Source organism: Schistocerca cancellata, chromosome 1 (assembly GCF_023864275.1).
Source record: "Schistocerca cancellata isolate TAMUIC-IGC-003103 chromosome 1, iqSchCanc2.1, whole genome shotgun sequence".
NCBI lineage: Eukaryota > Metazoa > Arthropoda > Insecta > Orthoptera > Acrididae > Schistocerca > Schistocerca cancellata.
This window is the reverse complement of record NC_064626.1, coordinates 787114700-787133061: the sequence shown is the minus strand read 5'-3', so window position 1 is coordinate 787133061 and position 18362 is coordinate 787114700. Positions and strand designations below refer to the sequence as shown.

Genomic DNA, 18362 nt, shown 5'->3' with positions numbered 1-18362 from the left:
TTTGATGACCAACCCAACGGCTCGGTATCGATGCACTTGGTGACTCCAGTGAGGGGGTGCCCCGTCTTGTTGAAGAATGTAGTTGTCGTTCAGCCTCGTAAGCATGGCAAGATACTGCAGACCGTTAACCGCGTTTTCATCAAAGAAGGATGGGCCATAAACAGGTGAGTGGTATATCGCAGAAAACACATTGACTTTGGGTGAATCTCGTACATATTCAGTGTCCACATGTAGGCTCTGTAGGCCGCAAATTCGACCACTGTGTTTATTTTCTCAATAAGATGGAAAATCTCTTCATCAGTGAAAACGACGAGTTGTGCGAAAGTGTTATCATTATCAACAGCATTCTGAAGCCCTTCAGTAAATGCCACATGTTTGCGTTTGTCGTAAGGACGTACAGTCTGTAACAGCTGTCACTTGTACGGCTTCATAACCAACCCATGTCTAAAAACACTCCAACATGTCGATGTAGGCAGTTTTAACCCCCAACTGGCACGAAAAGTTGATTTTGTAGGACTAAGTTGGAAACATGAAGGCGACCATGACTCCTTCCTTTACATACATATCCCGTGTCTACAAACTGTCGATGCCATCTAGGAACAATTCATCCATTCGGAAGATCAATTTGGCACCTCAGCATGAAATGCCTTTGCACTGTAGTCACAGAATTACCCTTCGCAAACTTGAGAACACAAAATTATTTATTCTGCCTAGTAGCCATTTTGCAACATGGGACAGTAACCAAGCAAGAAGGAGATAAACGGCCCTTAGCAGCAATGAATATAAACTAGACAATGTATTCGTTCCTCGAATAGCCGAGCCGTGGCGCAGCGATTGATATTTCTGACAGTATAATAATTTGTGATATCTATATTCTTTTTGAAACGCCCTACTTTTGGGGGGATGGGGGCTTCAGGATAGCCACCATCACCACTCCCTCCTCCAATCCCCCCCCTTCCCCCCTTGGAGCCGCTACTGCTGGCAACGATCTATCAATGACTGTGCGTTGGGCAGAGGGTGGGGGAGGTTGGCAGTTCTGTGATTGGGCACTCTCACACGGCGGGTTAAATCTCTGTAATAGGAGGTATGGCGTCCTTTTTCCTCTGTTTGCCGCTTTCTGCAGTTCGCTGAGTGGCTGAAGTCGCAACACTTGACACTTCCGGCCGTATTTGTCCCTGCTGTTACAGGTGTATCGTAGCACGTGATATGTACCACAAGCCGTCAGTCCAAAAAGTTTCGAGAACGGATTAATAAAGAAATGCAAAATTGTCAAGACCGTCGTTTTAATGCTTAAGGTGTTCTAAAGACTCTCACTCCACTCACGAACGTTCTAAACTGACGGGCTACAAGTACCAATAAGAAAGTTTTTACGAGTTGATTACTGCAAAGAACAAAACAGCAACCAGCCACTGTTAATAAAGTTATTTTTACTCACACAAATAGCAAACTTACCGCCTTCGAATCGACAGATTCATCTTCAGGCGGGAGTTCATGTTTATATTACATTTGTTGTTGTTTACATAGTTGTTTTTTTCAACAACTAATGTAAATGACAACAACATTTATATAAACATTAACAGACGTCTAAAGATGAACCTGTCGCTTCGAAAATGTTGTGGGTGCTGTTTGTGTAAGTTAAAACATTATTAATAGTGGTTGGTTGCTGTTTTCTTCTTTGCAATCCACAGTCTAAATAACGACGGTTTTCAACAAAATAGCAGGAAGATAACTTTTGTTCCAAGTGTCATTAAAACTGAGGCATTAAATTTCATTTCTGATAGTACAAGTGCGGAGATACAGCATCGGGTTTTTAGCTAGTCGAGCTGCAGTCAACAGAAACCATTTAGCACAGCTTTTAAATTTTAGAAGTCCAGAGCGAGGCACAGCTTCGCACAAAATATATGCGTCATGTACTAATGCGCGGTCGAATGACTTTCTCCATGGTATGGCACCTGGATAAAGTCTAAGGACATGCAACAGTGTGCCGAGAACACTATAACACTGAAAAAGCGTTTTCTGAAAAAAAAGCTTAGATCATTTTCCATTTCCACTGACTTTTTGCATTTCAATCAAAACAGAATGTATTATTGTTGTTTGGGTTTATAGTTGGTGCCAGAAATGGTAGGATATATAATGTGCGTTAACAGAAGTGAAGTGTAGGACACGGAGATAGGATGTACTCGTTTGGGACAGAGTTATCAGCACCTGCAAAATTTTAAAGAGGCCTCCCGTGGGTTTCGATTCACATTACTGGAGCATCACAATGTGGCATTAGACCAATCCATACCCGTTGTTAAAGTTCTGATCGATATCGTCTGACCTCCACATGGAAGATTCGTCATATCGTGCACCAAGCGCATGGTAGCCTATTCACGTCTGCGGACTAGTAACGGACTCCCTGCAAGATTCTGCATCATCCAGCTCGATTGGTCAGAGACTAGCAGCAGCCTCACTAAGGACTTACCCTCCAATGCGTAGGCTGCCATTCACACCGCAACGCGAACGGCTGCGATTGGAGCGGTGCCCTGATCGGGAAGCATGGACTGCTTACGAATGGCGTCGCATTGTGTTCAGAGGAGAACTGCAGCTCTACACTAACCCAGATGACCATCGTCGGCTATTATGGCGGCGACCTGCAGAGGGGTCCTATTCTTCCAATGTTTTGTAGAAGCATAGCGGTGTTACTTTTGGCATAACGGTGTGAGGAGTCATCGAGTATGGCTTCAGGTCACAGCAGGTAGTGACTGAGGAAACTCTGACAGCACAACAGTACATCATGGACATCCAGCGTCCTCATGTGTTACTTCTCATGTGGGAGTTTCTTTGTGCCATTTTTGAACAGGACAATGCTCTTTCACACATGGAACGCGTCTCTATGAACTATCTGCGGTGATGTTGAAGTATTCCCATGACCAGGAAGATCTCTTGGTCTGTCCCCGATAGAAGGTGTGTGGGACTGACTCGGACGTCAACACTGTACCCGTACCAGTATCCAGGATATCAGATAGAATACCTACTGTTCTCAACGTGCTAGTGCCTTACAAATAAAAGAATAAATTGCATTTTCTGTTAATACATCTTTCCTGGAGTCAAACTGCGTCTGACAGCAAATTATGTCAATAAAATTCTTCTGACCGTGTCAACCGGGTAAACCGTTCGCCTGGTGCAAGTCTTCTGACCGTGTCAACCGGGTAAACCGTTGCCTGCTGCAAGTCTTTCGAGTTGACGCCACTTCGGCGACTTGCGTGTCGATGGAGATGAAATGATGAGCGGGAATCGAACCCGGGCCGTTAGGATTGACATTCCGTCGCGCTGACCACTCAGCTGCCAGGGGCAGAGTGTTGACCGTCTTGTCAATATAGAAAATTGCCCTAAGGAAGGCCGCTTGCTATAGTGGACGACACGCAGGACAATTTTATTTATTGAGAATGCGGTTAACAGCCCAGGAGAATTTTTTTGACAGTTACAACAGCCACGAAAGCCTACGCTTGCAGCAAATTTTTTATACTGACTTGTGAGATGTGCCAACTGCTATCCTGTGCACTGATTTCTCAGATAATTTTGAAAACACTAGTAGCAAAGAATCTGCGTGTTAATAATCTACGTTATCTCTTTCACCATATTTTTATAAAGCAGTATTTCAGTCTGTTAGGAAATTAACCACACATGAAATATTCGTTGCAAAGGTGACCGTGTACAGAACTACTGTATGGTGTATTCATCTCTACAATCGTACTTCAAATTTCATCAGACCAATGGGTGCTTTATTAATTTAATAAACTATTAAATTATTCATTTTTATGTTTTCTTGTTTCTTGTAGCTGCATGTGATATGGGTCGTCTCGGAATACCAGCCTTCAATAGTTTGGATATTTAACTATACCAATAAAATTTTGATTTAACTTCCAGACTATTTACAAAGAGTGATTATTACATATTCTGCACAACTCTGGTGGATCAATAACAGTTTCATTGTCACGTAAGAGAGATTTCATTTATTGAGCATCCAAATTCTGCCCTGATTCCTCTCGCAGAATAGACCATATACTTTTAATTTTGTTTGGAGAGCCTTGTACTCTCTTAGTGTAATGCGATGTTTAGCCTGCCTGATGGTACTCTCCAGCACTTGCAGTATTTTGTTTAGTGAAATTCTGTTACTGGGCTCTGACTATCCTTCGCATTATGATACAACTCGTTTCCTCTTACGTGTTATTCTAATGTCATTCATAGTCCAAATTGATTAGTTATTAGTACTGCATATCTAGATGCAGTGTGAAACAGCTATCAAAGAACTTGATGAAGGTTTGAAGAAATGTCTATGCCTGTCATTCGAGTGGTCTGTATTATAACTTTTTGCCAAGTTTGCCCTTTGGGACTGGCATTAAATATCTATGTTAGAAGTGGACTGCGGGCTATTAGTTATAAAGCAATGATATTGTGAATGCTTCATGCTTAGATGATACATCGGTACAGAGGATTGCATGACCATTTCTCCTAGGGCATTTATGTTATGCCAAATAGTTTCATTAAAATTCCTTGACAAAAATACAATAATACTTCACATATAATGAATAATATAATGTGGCTGTGTCTCGGTCATAAATGGGAGCTTACAAAGAAAATGCAATGAGAAACCTGTAACCTAATCTCTTAAATTTCTTTTAGCTCGCTTCTTTCAAATTTCGTAAACTAAAACAGTTCCAGAATTTTACCGTTTGTTCGACAGCTTTTATTTTTCTTTCGAATAAAAAAATCTGACTTGGCACAATTGCTGAGGATCTAGATGAACTGTTTAAAACTCCTCTCTGCAACATAGGGTATCTGAGCTTACTGCCTTAACAAGAGCTGCGAAATGTATTGCTGTCAAAGAGCGGCAGCAGCAGGAAAACTGGATTATTCTTGGCACAAAAAACATTATTGAACACTTTTGCTCAAATTTTTTGTTAACTAGGCTATGAACCATACAAACTATACAGTTTGAAACTAATATTCTACCTTGACATACATGAAGTACCAGGTGGTTATAACTAAAGTCCAACTACTCACAGTGGTCCGTTATGGGCCGTAATTATCGTATGCCAGTGAAACTTGGTAGATATGCTAATGTATTAATGTGAAACCGATTATGTTGGAAAGAAGATAGTTCCAATTTTGGCCACCAGGTGCAAATCCGGCGCTGTACATCGTCTTCTCGACGTCTCTGGTGCTCATATTGAACAAACTGTGAAAGTGGCAGTTAAAAATAAATTCAGCATTATGCCTTTCTCAATTGTTTGCCCTTTTCTACCCACATCCCATTCCTAATGCATTACATATGGAAACATTTCCGTGTGTCTTTCTCGGTTTCATGGTTTTACACATCTTTCTTGCATTCACAGCTCCAGATTTGCACCTGGTAGCTAAAATTGGAACTAAACTTTTCTAGCGTAAATCGATTCCGCCTTAATGCATCAGAATATCTACCAAGTTTCGCTGCCATACGATAATTATAGCCCATACTGGACCTTTGTAAGTAGCTGCACTTTAATTATAACGACTCGGTCGATGAACTCGACTCTTTTAATCACTTTCTGTACATGGAGCTATACGCCAAGGGGCACGGGAAAAAGGAATGTGCCCTTTGCGCGTGCGCAGCTTGAGTAGTTGAAGTCTTTGTGACAAACATCAGCTGTGTCATCGTTAGTGTTGTAAGCGAGTCAAAGTTGGCAGTTTCGGTTGTAGCGCCGGCGCCAGTTGACATGCCTACAAGGTGCTGCGACTTCCCGCGGCGCACGTATAGTACGGAATGCGCCGTTTAGCGACCGCGCCCTGCGGCGCCTCACACGTTGAACCGTGAACGCCTCGCACCCAGACACCGCGTCCTCTGCGCTAGTCTCTGCTGTTAAAAGCAAGGGCTATCCTAACTGGTCTGAAGCTATTCACGATTGGTAACTCATGTTTTCAACCAGCAATCATCGACCTTACTTTTCCTGAAATCTGAAAAGTGAGCACTTCTTATCAATTGTGCCCTTCTTTCCTGTCACCGTACGTACGTTACCGACTTATTTTCCCCTTATCTCTCCGTTTACCGAAATATAAGTGGATGCATGTGTCTGTTTGTTTGTTGCATGACAACTGAACTGTATATCTATCTACAACAAAGTACATCTGATGCGTAATGCCAAGTGGCGTAATATAACTGCGAAAGTGTTGCCGGTGAAGGATTTTGTGCACGAACTGACCTCTCGATTATGTCCTATAAATAAAGGATGGGACTTATGTCACACGATCTGGGTGGCCAAATCATTCGCTCGAATTGTTCAGAACTTTCTTCAAAAGAATCGTGGACAGCTGTGACCCTGTGACATGGCGCACTACCATCCATAAAAATTCCATCGTTCTTCGGTTTCCAAGTAGGCGAACATCATAGTTTCCAGTCAGTGATCGGTTCGGTAGGACCAGAGGTCCCAGTCCACGCTGATGAGCCAAAACAATATGATCACGTACTGAATAGCTTGTTTGTCGGTCTTTGGAACGAAAAACATAACTGATTCTGCGTATCACAGATCCGATAGGTTGGAGGTAGGCTTGTAGAGGTTTGTGGGGTTACATTTCTACGCACAGGTCGTGTAATTCGCATAAATACCGAGCCGCTGATCTGCGTACGCAGTGATGGCGCCCGATAGCGACCCAGAAGGATTCCACAGGATTTACATTAGGTGAATCTGGCCACCGAGACATGAACGTGAGTTCACTTTAATGCTCCTCAAACCACTGTAGTGCGGTTCTGGCTCCGAGACAAGGACAATTATGCTGTTGAGAGATGACATCGCTGTCGGGGAAGACATCAAGCATGAAGGATGGATGGTTCAGATGGCTCTGAGCACTATGGGACTTAAAACTGAGGTCATCGGGCCCCTAGAGCTTAGAACTACTTAAACCTAACTAACCTAAGGACATCACACACATCCATGTCCGAGGCAGGATTCGAACCTGCGACCGTAGCGGTCGCACGGTTCTAGACTGAAGCGCCTAGAACCGCTCGGCCACACCGGCCGGCCCAAGCATGAAGGGATGTAAGTGGTTAGCAGCTGTTAGCGTGTATTCGATTACTACCATAGGTCCCAAGCAAGCGCAGCAAAATGTCTCCCATAGCATAATACTGCTCCCACCAGTCTGCGTCCGTGTCGCGCTGCACGTTACGAGCCAACGTTCACCTCTGTAACGGCGTTTGTAACGGCGTTAGACGTGACTTACCGAAAGAGCCAATACGTTTCCATTAATCGACGGCCGAATCCCCATGGTCCCGTGACACTGCAATCGCAATTGACGATGTTGTTAGGTCAACGTGTGAACGCGTAGAGGTGGTCTAGTGAGGAGCTACATGTTCAGTCATGCACGATGAACGATGTGCTCCGAAACGCTTATGCGTGCGCCAGTATTGTTCTCTTTCGGCAGAGATGCCACAGATCACCACCTATCCTTTCTTACAGAGCAGACAAGTTTCCAAATCCCGCATTCTGCGAAGAGTCGTGGACGTCCAACCATTTAGGGCCTAGTGGCAGTTTCACAGTTCTTCTACCTCTTTCCGTAGATGCTCATGACGGTAGCACGTGAACATTCGACCAGCCTTGTCGTTTTTGAGTTACTCGTTTACAGGCGTTGCGTAATAATAACCTGTTCTTTGACAAAGTCGTTTATCTCGATGGATTTCCCCATTTGCAGCCCATACCTACGCTAGGGTGATCCCCAATCCCTCTCTGCTGCGCTTACGTACTTTTTACAGCGCGTTATTTGCTTGCAAAGTCAGACCTCGCAGTCGGAGTGTTCATAATATTTTGGCTTATCAGTGTAAACATTGTTAAAAACTGGTTCCATAAGGCAATAACACAGGGCATATACGAGGTGAGTGGGAAAAGTAATGAGAGTGACAACACTGCGAGTGATCTGGCAACGCTATGTTGTTCTGTTTGTGTAGACCAGTGTGTTCACCCCTTCCAGATGCTCGGTCCGAGTTTCAGATCCTTTCGGCAATCACATGATTTTTGAGAGCTCCATGAGTGAAGTTGAGTTTTCGTTGTGTACTACGAAAATGGAACAGCGGAATTTAGAGCAACCTTATGCCATCACGTTTTGTGTTAAGCTTGGGGAATTGGCGAGTGTGACTTCTGAAAAGTTGAAACATCAAGAGTACAAGGTTTTCGCTGGCACAAATCATTTTTGGATGGCTGAGAACACGATGAAGACGAACCTCGCTGAGGGAGCTCTTCAATTTCAAAAACCGACGAAAACGAACGTTTGCGTGCTCTTGTGAGATGGTTCCTCCAGAAGAAACTGTCAACCAACTGCTTTGCAAAGGCGTCTTTGAAAGGCTCGCTTAAAAGATGAATCGAGTGAGACTGGACATTGCATACAAATTATTGCTGCATTATGACAATGTCCCATGTCACACGGAAGCTTCCATCACGAAATTTTTGACCTCAAAAGGCATTCCTGTTGTTACACAGCCTCCCCCTATCCATCTGATTTGAGTCCTTGTAACTTTTTTCTTTTCACAAAATTGAAAAATGTCTTAAAAGGACGTCATTTTGCGACTCTGGAAAACATGAAAAATAATGAGACCGACATGTTAAACGCCATACCACTTGAAGTCTTTAAGCACTGCTACGAAGACTAAGAACAACAACTCGGAAGGTGTATAGGTGCCGAAGGAAACTGCGTAGAAGGGGACAATACTGTTGTTTGGAAAATTAAAAACTTTGGTAGGTAAAAAAATCAGTCTCATTACTTTTCTCACAAAAGTCGCATACTTGCTTCTGCTCATGCCCTACACCGAGTGCTGCTCAGCCTTGACGCTGTTGGTCCTGCGTCGTCGTGTATTTTTTTTTTTTTTAACTTCGTGGGTGGGAACTTGAGTGCATTATACTTAAGAAGAAAGCATCATCACTGATTAGTGTTGCAAGAGTGTATCAAGAAAACCGCGTCTATTCCGACTATTATTTAGTTACTTCTAAAGTGAATATTTTAACAAGATGGTGAATGAGTAATAACATTTACAGAAATAAACGAACAACATTCAGTGTATACTTATTGCAAAATAAAAGAATACAACTCTTACTCGAATACAAGGTAAATGAACTATTGCCAATGCACCCACCACAGATGATATTAATGAAGAATGGGAGAATATAAGTAATAGTGTTCAGAAGGCAACTTTTGAATTACTGGAAACAAGATTTAAATGATGTGATAAGAAGAGATTAAGAAGATGAAACGAAGAATTAGAAAAAGTAATAAGAAAAAAAGGAAGCACACCTAAAAGTCTACAAGAAAAGGCCACCAGAATTAAGAGCAGAAAAGAGCCAGAAAAGAGATCTTGCTAATCCTGAATGTGGAAAAGCACACAGAGTTATTTAGGACCCACCCACCCACCCACCCACACACACACACACACACACACACACACACACACACACACACACACACACACACACGTCTGTGTGTGTGTGTGTGTGTGTGTGAAGACACATTAAACATCAACACAATCAATGAAAAAACATTGGGAAGTATATTATAAAAAGTCGTGGTATGCCGGAAGCTTACAGGCGCAAGAAGTAATATATGATGGTGGGAAAGGGACAGACGTACAGGATGGGCCAAAAGTGACGAAGTCACGATGGATTTATAACTGTTTTTTAAAATAAAGTTCCACAACTTTGGTTCGTTGAACGGTGATGAATTTTTCCATTGCCAACCTTCCGTTCTTCCTCTATCAGAAACTGAAATAAATGAGAGGAGAAAAGAATAAATAAAGTTATTCAGAGCTACACTCCCTCATGGCTCTTGACGCACCCTTTACAGAATTAGTAGCAGTTTTAAAAACAATGGTAAACAGAATGGCAGCTGATACAGATGAAACTGACAGCGTATTATTAAAATATGGTGGAATTTGTCCCTCAAATATTTTATGTTTCCTAAATTTATGTTGGAAGAAAGTCTTAATACCAGGAATCTGCTCAACAACTGTTGTGTACTCAATTTTTAAGGAAGGAGATCGAAAAGACAGTATTAATTATATGGGAATAGGTGTTATAACAATTGGGTATAAAGTACATGCCCACATTGTAACTTGAAGGTTAAGACCAATAGCCGAAACCATTTTAACTGATTATCAGAGTGGATTTACATTCGGACAAACAATAATGGATAATATATTCGCTCTGAAGATACTGACAAATAAAATAAGAAACTTTAATAATGAGACACATGTAGATTTTATCGACTATGTCAAGCTGTCTTACAGATTACTCAAGACGAAAGTCTTGTCAATACTATAAGAAAATGGAAGTCCATGGCACATGATATCACCATAAAAAGTATTTACAATGAGACTAAATTTTGAATAGAAACAGGGAACAAATTAAAGAAGACGCATTTTAACCAACCAAGCAGTTAAAGAAGGTCGCAACTTTTCCCAATTTCTTTGAGTTTATATATAAATGGCATGACTAACAAATAGAATGAGGAAACAAAAAACAACACAGGAATAAAACTAGATTAAGACTATTCTATAAAAACATTAATATGTACTGACTGCCAGACCGTAATAGCTGTTTCAGAAGAAGAATGAGAAAGAAATATTTTTAAATTAATCCACACTCATCAAAATTGCAATTCTGAGTGTATGTAGAGAAGACGAAAGTCGTGGCGTTGCTAGAGAAACAACAGGTGTGATCAAAAATAGTAACAGAAAACAAAATAATCGAGAGTAAATCTGTTTAACTATCTGGGCTGCCACATTTCCTTTGATCATCATAAAGACATAAAGAATAAAATACCAAAATTTCAGTATGTCTGTGGAACAATTTTAAAAAAGTTAAAGAAAAAGAGAACTATACAAAAGCAACTGAAATTCTATAAAACACTAGCTGTTCCGTTGCTGCTTTACGGATCTGATGCTTGAGTAGCAAACAACGAAGACAAAATTCGAAAAATGGCGTTACAGTTTAAATTGCTCAGATCAGTTAAAGGATGTAAACTAGAAGATAGATTAAGAAACGAGAATATTAGAAATGAGCTTAAAATATTTGACGTGACACATCCTAGCAGAAATGGAAGAAACATATAAACAGTATGAGATTTTCACTCTGCAGCGGAGTGTGCGCTGATATGAAACTTCCTGGCAGATTAAAACTGTGTGTCCGACCGAGACTCGAACTCGGGACCTTTGCCTTTCGCAGGCAAGTGCTCTACCAACTTTTTTTTTTTTTTTTTTTTTTTGCAAAGTCGAAAATTTGTGCCGGACTGCGACACCAACCCGGTGCTCCGCTTCTCTAGAATGGTTGCCGTAACTGCCTTTTTTTTTTTTAACCGCACGGCCACTTTTTTTTTATTTTTTTTTGCAAGCGCTCTACCAACTTTTTTTTATAAGCGCTCTACCGACTTTTTTTTATTTTATTTTTTTTATTTTTTTAATTTTTTTTGGTTGCTGGGTTTTTCTTTTTGTATTGTTTTAATTTTTTTAAGTGCTCTACTAATTATTTTTTTTAGAAAACAAGTAAAAACCTCTTGGGTATGAAAATAAAAGACGACGTTCTTCATAAAATAACACAATATTCTTTGAAAACGTAAAACATAAAAGGTAGCTATATTTCCGCAACGGCCTTCTTTTGTATTTTTATGTTTTTTGTTAACATAAATGAGTATACAGTCTCACCATCAGCAGCATTTTTTTTTTTTTTCTGGGAGCACAAGAGAAAGAAAACAAATAGGCTGCAGATAGAGAGCTATGTGTGAAAAGGATAAACATGTGTAAGGAGAAAAAAAAACTTAGAAGAGGAGGAGAAAATAGAAGTGAAATAAAATAGGAATACTTTCCGCGCCATGCTCCACTTTGGCGCGCCATTAGAACAAAATGCATTCTATCATTGACCATTGAAGGGGAACGTGGGATCGTCCAGTCTTGGCTGGCACGGTTCGTTCAGATTCCAGCTTTGAGGCGGGTTGGTGAAAATGCTCTGTAAATAGTTCGCGAAAGTGGCCCGATAGTGTCGATGCCGGCGAAGGGTGTGGTGATGTACTTGGAGGCGTGTCCAAAAGTCCGCCGGATCGACAATGTCGTCCCGGAAGAGGTAGTTGTCAGCCATGCCACTGATCCATGTGATGGCGTGCCACTTAGCCGATGGAAAGTAGGTCGTGTCGGGATATATCATCATAGTGGGAGAAACGTGATGTGGTGGTACTCGGAGGTAGAAAGCCACAATCTTCTGTACGAGGGTCCAGACAGCTGCTGCTGGCCCACACTCAAAACGATGTAAATCTGTATCTTCGACATTGCACTTGAGGCACAGGGGTGAGTCCACCAGTGCGATGCGATGCAGTTTCTGTCTTGTAGTATACTTGCCGTTGACGAGAAGGTACCACATAGAGGTGGTGTCAGTGGTGTGATACGGTTGGTGGATCGTTTTCCAAACTGTAGGCCATGAAACCTGGGGGTGACGTGTTTCGACGGGGTTGCGGGGTGGAGACTTTCGGAGAAGGCGGTAGATGTCGCGGGTGGTCGTCTTCCTGGTCCTGGGGTGCTCGGTGCATATGTAGCTGTACTCCAAAAAGAAACGGCCGATATGTGACATCGGAGGTGGGATGTGTGCCAAAGACGTCGGTGGGCGTCTCGAAACAGGTGCGCGCTCGGTGGTCAACATTCCAGTAAAACTAGCATTTTGGCTTTTCCATAACCGGAGCATAGTATTGGTGTAAAGTGCCGTAGTCCTGGCTCTCACATTAACCAGATCGAGGCCACCATCCCGCTTCGGTAAGGTGAGCGCTTCATACTGGACTTTGAAGATGTGTCCAGAACAAATGAAATAGCCGAATGCCGCCTGTAACCTGGCCGCCATTGTCGCAGTGATGGGCAGAATCTGCGCTATATGGGGTATCCGAGCCGCCAGATGGGTATTGACGAAGGTGACTCTCTGGCACATATTCAGCGGGCGTAGTATGTGATTTTGTATGTTGGCCCGGATGCGTTGCAGCAGCGCCCGAAAATTAATCGCCGAGGTGCGGCGATTGTCTCGGGTGTACACCAATCCGAGACAACAAATGGTGTCCACCAGTTGAAATGGAACTACGCTGTCTGCGGGAAGGCCGCGGCCGATCTTCATGGCGCTTGATTTTGCCACGTTCATAACGCTCCCTGCCCCTGCACTGTAACGAGTAATCCACTGCATCGCAGCTTGTACGTCAGCCGCTGAACGTACGACGAGGGCCAAGTCGTCCGCATAAGCTCGGCAGCGGAACATATGATCCCGGAGTGGAATACCTGTCAAACGTCGCCGTAATCCGCAAATGAGTGGTTCCATCGCAATGGCATAAAGCACCGTCGACAATGGACAACCCTGCCGTACTGAGCGTTCAATCCGTATAGGTTCCGTAAGTCTGCCGTTGACGAGAAGTCTGGACGTTGCTCCACGAAGGAGCCGCATAATCACCTGCGTGAACGTCGGGGGAATTGCCATTCGGTCCATCACTGCGTTGAGGAATGCATGATTGACGCGGTCAAACGCTTGTTTGAAGTCGATGGAGATTAAAGCGCCTGGCAGTCGCGAGTGTGTTGCCACAGCGATCACATCTCGATATTCACTGAGGGCTGTCTGTATATTACGATCGCCGCCTAAGGATGTTTGTTCGTGGGAAACAATGTCCCGTAAGACACACTGCTAGAAGGCGTGTGAAAATCTTGAAGTCCGAATTGAGTAACGTGATCGGCCGATAACTGTCGAGTCGTGTTCCTCCTGCGGGTTTCGGGACTGGTACAAGTAAGCCTTCCATGAACATTGGTGGCGGGTTCGCCGCGCCGGACAAAAGTTCCCAGTACATGTCCCTCCATCGTGGCATCATCAAATCTTGGAAGGTTCTGTAAAATTCGAGAGGTAAACCATCCGGGCCGGGAGATCGATTCAGAGACCCTTTGGCCACAGCGCCTTGGACGTCGTCGGTGGTCACTTCAGCAGTCAGGAGGGTTGCGGCTGCTGCGTTTAGAGTACCAAGTGTCTCCTGGGCAACCTCAGCAATGGCCTCTGCACCGGCAGGTACTTCTTGATAGAAAAGTCTATAGTGCGTTGTGAATGCATCCGCAATGGTAGCTTGCGAAGTCAGCCGTCGTCCATCAGGTAAGTCTAAAGTTGTCATTAAAGCCTGTCGGCGTCGACGAACATTTTGAACAATATGATGCATAGAAGGTTCTTCACCGTTAATCCTGTCTTGGCTGCGGGCTCGTACAATGGCTCCCTCTAGACGGCATCTGGTCAAGGATAAAATCTTTGCCTTGATGCGTTGAGCTTCTTGGAGGCGATCCGGGGATGGAGGATGATCCATGAGTTCACGTAGAGCGCTATAGTAGAAATCAGTTGTATGGTGATTCCACCTGGCTTTGGCTCTGCCATAGTGTGTCAATGTGCGTCGGATGGCCGGTTTGGCGCACAGCAACCACCACTGCAGTGTGGTCCCGTAACGCATAATGCGTCGAACACAGGTGTGCCACGTGTCGGTGACCTGTTGTCGACATTCAGGGTCCCGCAGTAGCGCGACATTGAGTTTCCAAGGTCCTGCACTGCGCCATATAGATTGTCGACGTAGGTTCATGGTACAGATATAGATGTCATGATCCGAAAAGGCAGACGGCCAACGTTCCGCGTCGAGGAGAACTGATTTTAGAGCGTTAGAGATGTATATTCTATCAAGTCGGCTGGCGGAGTGGCTCGTTATGTGTGTATACCCCGGGCGGTCGCCGTGTACCACTCGCCAAGTGTCGAGGAGACGAAGGCGGCGGACGAGGAAGCGAAGTTCGGGACATGTGGTGAAATGAGGGTATTGGTCTGTGCGCTCGAGAACACAGTTGAAATCTCCACCTACGATGAGATGATCGTATCGACCGAGGAATAAAGGCGTTATATCTTCTGCGTAGAAATGGGAGCGATCCCTCCGTTTATCAGTGCCCGATGGGGCGTAGAGATTTATGATTTTGAGTCCTTCAACTGTTATGGCCACCCCTCGCGCTGTTGGGAGGTATGCGACATCGGAAACTGCAATTCCTTCTCGGAGGAGGATGGCTGCGCCTGAGTGTTCCATAGCTGCAGGGGCGGCGTACGTCTCATATCCATAACACCCAGTCCAAGTCGCTGTTCTCAGTTCTTGTAACAGGGCGATGTCGATGTCCGCTGCTCGTAGCGTGTCACGGAGCAGTTGAAGTTTAGCGTGGGAGCCGATATTATTAGTATTGATAGTAGCTATTCGGTACGCCTGATGGGAGATCCGTGCTGCCGACAGGTTCGTAGCTGGTGAAGATTGTTGTGGTGGATGCTGGAAGTCCATAGAAGTCGCAGGAGTCGCCGTAGAAACTTCCCCCATTTTAGTGTCGGTCTAACGGAGAAACAGATCTCATTTCCGCATCAGATGGAGGTGGGAAATCAGTGTCATCCGCCCATGAAAGGTGTCCGACAGGTTTGACATCGGCGAGAGGTGGCAGCGCTGGCCGAGTCGGCTCAATGGCGTCGGTGACAACAGGCGTGCTATGTTCCATGGCTTCTGGGCGCGGGGCTTGCGCACGATCTCTGTTGGCCGGTTCACCGTCTTGTGGATGACGCGTCTCCGTGGCAGAGGAGAAAGTGTTATCGTGTTCTCCGTCGGAGTGATGTGGCATCTCTTCGTCCTGCGGAGGGGGCTCAATAGTCGAGTCTGATGTCTTGCGGCGTTTTTTTCGTCGTTTGGGCGACTTCTGCTTTCGGCAATGAGTTTCGGTGTCTGAGGAAGGAAGAGATTCACGTCGTTCCGGTACAAAAGCCGCGGGTGCTGTGATGCAGTCTTCATTCTCCAGAACGCTCTCATTGGTATCCTTGTGATCTTCTATCGTTGGTGTGTCCGTCTGTTGGACATGTTCACGGGCGGCATCGCCGGTGTCAAGGTGCTGGGACGCCTCCGGGTGTATCGGACCAGAGAGAAGCTCATGAACGGCGCCTTGTGAGGGCTGGACGTGCAGTGTCGCCGCATAGGTGACTGGAAGGGTGGTCGTGGTTCTGTCGGTGTTCGTATCGTCGGGCCGTAGTTGTGTGATGCGGCGTTGCAGGCATTCATTACGGACGTGTCCTTCTTTGCCACAACCGGAACATGTTCGAGGTTGTCCGTCGTAAATGACCACCGCACGGCAGCCGCCGATAGAAATGTACGATGGAACGTGCCGTTTGAGATCGATTCGGACTTGTCTCACACCATTAAGTACCGGATACGTCGTAAATTGTGCCCATGTCTCGGCTACGTGGCTCTGGACTTTTCCGAACGGGCTTAGCGCCGCGATGACTTCATCTTCATTCACCTCGAAAGGCAGTTGGAATACACGGATCGTCCGAAGGCCAAGTCCTGCATGGTCGACATCCACAGGCTCGACGTTTCCGTCGGAGTGCCGAAATTTTAGTCCATGTCGCGTCCTTTGAATGATCTCATTGCAGGCAGCGTCGGAAGTCATCTTAACATAAACGACGCTGCTAATGATCGATAGGTGTATGCCGATGAGTTCGTCACGCGGGATCTTCACGTCTTCGCGTAGGAAGCGTTCGACGGCCAGTGCTTTGGGTCGTGCAGCGGCGTGGACGGCCGAGCGCGGTGCGCACTGCTGCCCTGCCGAACGCAGACTGATGAGCCACCGAAGCACGACTCACGCCCGGTACTCACAGCTTTACTTCTGCCAGTACCTCGTCTCCTACCTTCCAAACTTTACAGAAGCTCTCCTGCGAACCACAGCCTGGGGCTAAGCCATGTCTCCGCTATATCCTTTCTTTCAGGAGTGCTAGTTCTGCAAGGTTCGCAAGAGAGCTTCTGTAAAGTTTGGAAAGTAGGAGACGAGATACTGCAAGAAGTAAAGCTGTGAGTACCGGGCGTGAGTCGTGCTTCGGTGGCTCAGTTGGTAGAGCACTTGCCCGCGAAAGGCAAAGGTCCCGAGTTCGAGTCTCGGTCGGACACACAGTTTTAATCTGCCAGGAAGTTTCATATAAACAGTATTCAACAAAACAGATATCCTAGAAAACAGTTCTGCAATGTATACTCAAAGGGGTAACGGATGTAGTCGGCCCAGTGAACGACGGAGCGAAGGAGCTGAAGGCGGAACAGGTTGTTCAAACCTGATCCATGAAGGAAGATGATGGTGATGGTAATGATGACGATGGTGCTCCGCCGGTTGATGGCGGTCCGTCCGTCGGATGGGGAATTTAAGCTTAATGACACCCTTGATGTTATTCGACAGGAGAAGACTATTGGGCGACACCATGTTTCATCCTCTCCCTTTCTCATCGTCATGCGATATAAAAATACTCGTAAAGGCACTAATTACAGTCATCTGCGCTCAACAGATAACATTTAAAATGGAACGCACACACGAGAGAGAGGTGACGTACCATTATGCAGGAAGGAAGAAAATCTATTTCATTAGGCTACTGAACTTACCTCCAGGGTTCTCCATGCCGACGATACCATACGATTCTTTCTTTCTTTGTTTCTGACTCTTTGTTTGAAATACATTCTAAAACAATACGTAAATAAATAAGAAACGACGGTCTACGAAGGAATTATCCGAATGTGACAGAAATCAGTAGATGTGATGTACATGTACAGGTAATTTCAGAAAAATCAGAAAATTTATTAAAGAGAAAGCTTCAAGAATTGAGAAAGTCAGTAACTCGTTGGTCGACCTCTGGCCCTTATGCGAGCAGTTATTCGTCTCCAACCAGCTCGGGATTTTGACGATCTAACGCGCCAGTTGGACAGCATTTGGCACGATATCCCTGAGGACATACAACAACTCTATAATCAATGCCAAGATGAATAAACGCTTTCATAAGGGCCAGAGATGAACCAACGCGTTATTGACTTGCTAAATTAGTGAACATCTGTCTCTTGAACAAATCATCCATTTTTTTCTGAAACTGTAATCATTTACGAAAATGATGGAAGATGACGAAATGCATTGAAATTTGTGCCAAACTCGGGTCTCTTTGCTTACTAGTCACAAATGCTGACTGTTACACAACCACAGCACTGCGGTTACTATTGCTGCTCTGACTACCCAAGTCGAGTGCCCTCCCCAACACAAACTTCATATCTTCAGCTGTAGATGCTGGGGTGCTATTCCAATGCCGGAGAGCCCTGGCAATAGCGACGATTTAGGGGGAGAATAACCTGAAGATATGACTTGAAATCTGTGTTGGGGAGGGCACGCCACAAATTCTGTAAGAGATCCACAATCACTCCTGCCAATTATACAGAAGTGAAGCGACTAATGACGCCGAAGCAGACGCCCTCCTCCGCAACCTGTCACAGGTTTTGACAGACGAAGACAG

The 18362-nt window shown here is 44.7% G+C and overlaps 1 non-coding gene across 1 annotated transcript; it reads left to right on the top strand.

Annotated features, from left to right (window-relative positions):
- The first annotated feature begins 16915 nt into the window (after positions 1–16915).
- Positions 16916–16990, top strand: Trnas-cga (transfer RNA serine (anticodon CGA)). The gene has a single exon. It is a non-coding gene; the product is annotated as a tRNA-Ser (tRNA).
- Positions 16991–18362: the final 1372 nt, after the last annotated feature.